The 5,845-nt window shown below is 48.7% G+C and overlaps 1 long non-coding RNA gene across 1 annotated transcript; it reads right to left on the bottom strand.

The window, feature by feature from the left end:
• Positions 1-1,912: 1,912 nt before the first annotated feature.
• LOC123411712 lies at positions 1,913-2,303 on the bottom strand. The gene is made up of 3 exons (XR_006613315.1): positions 2,268-2,303; positions 2,086-2,133; positions 1,913-1,980 (listed from the first exon to the last, which is right to left on the bottom strand). It is a non-coding gene; the product is annotated as an uncharacterized LOC123411712 (long non-coding RNA).
• Between the last annotated feature and the right edge of the window lie 3,542 nt (positions 2,304-5,845).

Consider the following 5,845-nt stretch of genomic DNA (forward strand, 5'->3'; position numbering starts at 1 on the left):
ATTCACATACAAGAATAAGCACATGATGTTTGGTTCCAAATTATAAATATAAGCTGCCGATGTTGCGCTGAATCCAAAGTAATCCCACCTACATAGGTCACAGGCTCGCTCTAATGAGATGTGATACCAAATGTTTAAGCCTGAAGGAAAGAAGCAATGGTATAGGCGCAAACTTTCCAGTCATGGAGATGATACTACGATCATAGTGTTCACCCTTGATTGCAAACAAAATCTAACTAGTAAACGCACACAATCAGCATCCCCTATATATAATTCCATAAAAGTATTAGAACAGATGCATCAGAACTGAATTACCTGTGAGCAACAGCTGGAATGAGCCTTCAGGCTGCGCGAGGAAGGAGACCGTCTTGGCAACCTTCTCCAAGCACTCCTGACTCTGCACCAGCAACGAATCGCCATTTCTCTCCACAATTCAGTCAAACCTGTAAATTCTACTCGGGAGCTAAGCAAATGAAAGGGTTAACAATCCCACTGGGTACCTGTGCCGCTATGCCTGGTGCTGATGGAAGGCCAGGATGAAAATCGGTTTGGCTGCTGGATAATCTCTCTCGAACAAATAAAAACGGGTGCTGCACGTGATATACAGCAAGTTGATTAGTAATCTTAGTTATTTCAAAGGTTATATGATTGAATTCAACTACATTTAAAAGAATCTTATTTATTTCACTACATACCTACTAATCACAATACAACAGTAAAATTAAGCAGCATGTCAGGTTATACAATACACTGTCAGGCCATGAGTCTACACCAAAAGTTAATGTGTTCTCCGGTTGAAGTGCCATGCAAACTGATCAACAACCACCATTGCTTGTGAAGCCGAACCAACAGAACCATCATACTTATGCATTAAGAACCAACATGAATAACATTAATTCTGACAGTCCAGGATGTGTACTAAAGCATGCTTAAGAGGAAACTTGATAACTGATTTTTGTAAGTTAAAAAGTGGAAACTTGATAATTGATATCTGTAAGTTAAAAAGTTCAACATGGGGATACGTACATAGATACTAACAAGTAAGCTCCAATCTGCATAACTATAACTCCTTCACCTCCTGGCTGTGTTGTGTTAACACAACGAGCACAAAACCAGTGCTCGTGGATTGAGGTGACCAAATCTAAGAATGCACAATTTGCAATCAAAATATTGCTGGAGATAACAAAGTTAACTTGGTCGAATTATCCCTACATAATGAGGAAAGTTTAGACTCATAATGCGCGAGACTCACATTGGTTTGGTCCAATAGAAAAGAATTCCGTCTGCAGATTATTCCTCCTAAAGAAGTTTATGAATGGTTGCAGATCAACAGTAGTAAATTTTGTTCCCTCTTCCTCTGCTCTGGATAGTTAGAAAAGATTGTTACTTTAAACATCTAAAACTTGAACATTGGTGTATCTTAATTTATTTATTTACTCAAAAAGATGATCTCCCCAGCGTGTGCATCGATCGATGCACATATCCATCTTATTACGAAGTTTCAATCATTTGGATAGAACACGCATGCATCTTAATGAACAGGATTTTGCATATCTTTGAATCTGAGATCTTGGTCACATCTGTGATTCAGTCATTAACCTGCATACCGAACAATGCATCCCTAAATTTAGTTTGTCCAATGTATCTTCTGGTAGCTATGGATGGAAATAATATCAACATTAAACTACATCATTTGTTGCATTCATCAACCAATATACGGTGCCAGTTTCGGATCGAACAAAGTCATGGAACGTACTAACAAACTAACAAAATAACCGAGCAGCTTCCATCTGAACCAAACATCATACTTTCTACAACAGGCATCACCTCCCACCTCCATTTGGTTCCAGGAGAATGCTATGAATCAGTGAACATTTAGGGAAAATAGAGGGGCAGGGCGCCAGCAGAGGACAATACATGTTTCGTGTTCCATGTGAAGAGCGACGAAAGGTCGGCGGAGATGTTCAGCGTCATGCTAACCTAAACAGGAACAGATCGTACAGCAAAGTACCGTCATAATTCGATAACAGGGACTCATTGGCATTGAAGGCGGGAGACAGGGTGCGCGCGGGGGGGGGGGGGCACCTCGTCGTTGGCGTTGGCCTCCTTCTGGAACCAGTTGATGTTGAGGATCTGCATGGTTCGAAACAAGGCAGCACAGATCGTGTGAGCGGGGCAGACGAATCGGGCAGGGCAGCAGACGAACTCAACCAAGACCGAGCGCGGGGCAGGGAGGAGCGGAGGAACAAGGGGAGAGGGGCGGGTACCTTGACGGAGGCGGTGGGGGTGGGGGTGTTGGAGCTGCCGCCCATCGCGCCCGCGCCCGCGAGGGATGGGAGGAAGAGGGTGGTGGGAGTGGGGAATTCGGAGATGGAGGTGCTTATCTCGGCCTCCGGCGAGGTGGACGGACGAGGTGGAGGATCTGGCGGGGTGGGGGCCGAGAGACGCGGCGGTCGGCGGGCGGCGGGCGGCGGTCAGTGGCGGGAGGAAACCCTAGCCGGCCGGTCGAGGGGAGGGAATGAGATGCGGGTGGGGGAGACGGATTAGCTGACGGGGGCGGGGCAGAGGGTGGCAGTTTCCATGTAATAGCAATGGCGCATCCCCAGGGGGTGCGCCATTAGTAATCTCTTTTTTTTGTATAGCAATGGTGCATCCCCAGGTGGTGCATCATTAGTAGTTTTGCAAAAAAAATTGTAGTAGTGGCGCACCACCTACAAATGCGCCATTAGTAACCCTGGTTACTAATGGCGCACCAGCTGGTGGTGCGGCATTAGTAGTTTCGCAAAAAAGATTAGGCATAGATTAACTCAGTTTCTTTACGTAGTGTAATGCCCCTCCCCTCTACTGATATACGTAGTGTCTTTTCCTAGTAGGCGCCTATAACTGAGGAACAAGACACTATTCAGGCGAGCGCTCACGGTTCAGAGCGCTCAACTGCAGAAGACCGCTCTAGATAGAGGCCAGGAGAGGGGAGGGGCTGACGGCATACGTACGTGGGCTTAGGCCTCGACGGAGGGGACGTGGAAGGCATCGAGCGCGGAGGCGGCGGCGCAGGCGGCGACGAGGAGGAGCGGCATCTCCGTGGACGAGGGCGAGGGCAGAGGATAGGCGAGGGTGGGGTAGGGGGTGGGCCGCATCTCCGTGGGCGAGGGTTGGGGAGGGAGAGGGCGGCGGCATCTCCGTGGGCGGCGTCTTCGTGGACGAGGATGGGGGAGGGGGTGGGCGGCGTCTCCGTGGACGAGGGCGAGGGCAGAGGAGAGGCGAGGGCATAGGGGTTAGGAATGGCGCACCCCGAGCGGTGCACCATTAGAATGTTTTTTATAGCAGTGGCGCATCCTCATGGAGTGCGTCATTAGTAATTTTTTTTATATAGCAATGGCGCATCCCAGAGAGGTGCACCATTAGTAATTATTTTTTGGATAGCAATGGAGCTCGGGTGGGAGGGAGGGGTGGGTGGTGCGCTCGGCCGATTCCGTTCGGGGGAACCGAGCGAGGAGACACGGGAGGGTGCGGGGGGTCGGCGGCGGCGGTGGAGCGGGGGAGGGTGCGAGGGGTCGTCGTCGGCGGCGCTTGAGCAGGGGAGGGTGCGGGGGGTCAGCGGCGGCGGTGGAGCGGCGGAGGGTGCGGGGCGTCGGCGGCAGCGGGGGAGGGTGCGGGGGGTCGTCGATGTCGGTGGAGCGGGGGAGGGTGCGGGGGGTCGTCGGTGGTGGTGGAGCTGGCCAGGGAGGGTGCGGGGGGTCGTCGGCGACGGTGGAGCGGGGGAGGGTGCGGGAGGTCGGCGACGGCGGTGGAGCGGGGGAGGGTGCGGGGGGGCGTCGGCGGCGGTGGAGCGGGTCGGGGAGGGTGCGGGGGGTCGGCGGCGGCGGTGGAGCAGGGGAGGGTGCGGTGGGTGCTCGGCGGCGGTGGAGCGGGGGAGGGTGCGGGGGGACACTATTGGGATACTATGATGCGCCATTAGTAGTTCCATTAGTAGTTTTGCAAATATATATATATATATATATATATATATATAGTAGTGGCGCACCACCAACAGATGCGCCATTAGTAACCCTGGTTACTAATGGTGCACCAGCTGTGGTGCGCCATTAGTAGTTTGCAAAAAAAAATTATATTAGTGGCGCACTACCAACAGATGCGCCATTAGTAGTTTTGCAAAAGAAATATATATATAGTAGTGGCGCACTGAGTGTGTGGTGCGTCATTAGTGTCCATCACACTAATGGCACACCTGCACATGGTGCGCCACTACTATATAGTAGTGGCGCACTACTTGTGTGGTGCGCCATTAGTGTCTATATCATCTATAGCCCTTTTCCTAGTAGTGTTAGTTATGTGAGGATGATGGAGCATAGCCAGACTATATGATTTTGTAGGGATAACTTTCTTTGGCCTTGTTATTTCGAAAGTTCGTGATTACCTTGCTAGTTTGCTTGAAGTATTATTGTTTTCATGTCAATAGGAAACTATTGTTTTGAATCTTACGGATCTGAACATTTATGTCACATGAAAGAAATTACAAAGGACAACTATGCTAGGTAGCATTCCACATCAAAAATTCAGTCTTTATCACTTCCCTACTCGAGGACGAGCAGGAGTTAAGCTTGGGGATGCTTGATACGTCTCCAACGTATCTATAATTTTTGATGGTTCCATGCTATTATCTTGTCAAACTTTGGATGTTTTGTATGCCTTTTATATCTTTTTTGGGACTAACTTATTAACTCAGTGCCAAGTGCCAGTCCCTGTTTTTTCCGTGTTTTTGACCCTTTTCACAGGAGGATTTTAAACGGTGTCCAAACGGAATAAAACTTCCGAAAAGATTTTTTTTCTGGAACAGAAGATACGCACGGGACTCGAGAACCAAGGCAGAGGCCACCAGGGGACACCACAAGCCCGCTAGGCGTGGCTAGGGGGACCACGCCTAGCAGGCTTGTGGCCCCCTGTCGCTCATCTGCCCTACCTGTTTCGCCTATAAATTCAGAAAAATTTCAAAACTGTGCGAGAGATCCACGAAAATACTTTTCCGCCGCCGCAAGCTTCTGTCTCCGCAAGATCCCATCTGGGGGGATTCAGATACGGTGGGCTTCTTCATAAACACCATGACCTCTCTGATGATGCGTGAGTAGTTCACCATAGACCTATGGGTCCATAGCTAGTAGCTAGATGGCTTCTTCTCTCTCTTGGATTTTCAATACAAAGTTCTCCATGATTTTCATGGAGATCTATCCGATGTAATATTCTTTTGCAGTGTGTTTGTCGAGATCTGATGAATTGTGGATTTATGATCATACTATCTATCAATCTTATTTGAGTTTCTTCTGATCTCTTATATGCATGATTTCATATCCTTGTAATTCTCTTCGAGTTGTGGGTTTTGTTTGGCCAACTTGATCTATGATTCTTGCAATGGGAGAAGTGCTTGGTTTTGGGTTCATACCGTGCGGTGACCTCTCCCTGTGACAGAAGGGGCAGCGAGGCACGCATCATGTTGTTGCCATCAAGGGTAAAAAGATGGGGTTTTCATCATTGGTTTGAGTTTATCCCTCTACATCATGTCATGTTGCTGAAGGCGTTACTCTGTTCGTCATGAACTCAATACACTAGATGCTTGCTGGATAGCAGTCAATGTGTGGAGTAATAGTAGTAGATGCAGAAAGTATCGGTCTACTTGTCTCGGACATGATGCCTATATGTATGATCATTGCCTTAGATATCGTCATGACTTTGCGCGGTTCTATCAATTGCTCGACAGTAATTTGTTCACCCACCGTATTATTTGCTATTTTGAGAGAAGCCTCTAGTGAACACTATGGCCCCCGGGTCTACTTCACACCATATTTTCAGC

The sequence above is a fragment of the Hordeum vulgare genome, chromosome 7H (genome assembly GCF_904849725.1).
Source record: "Hordeum vulgare subsp. vulgare chromosome 7H, MorexV3_pseudomolecules_assembly, whole genome shotgun sequence".
Taxonomy (NCBI): Eukaryota; Viridiplantae; Streptophyta; class Magnoliopsida; order Poales; family Poaceae; genus Hordeum; species Hordeum vulgare.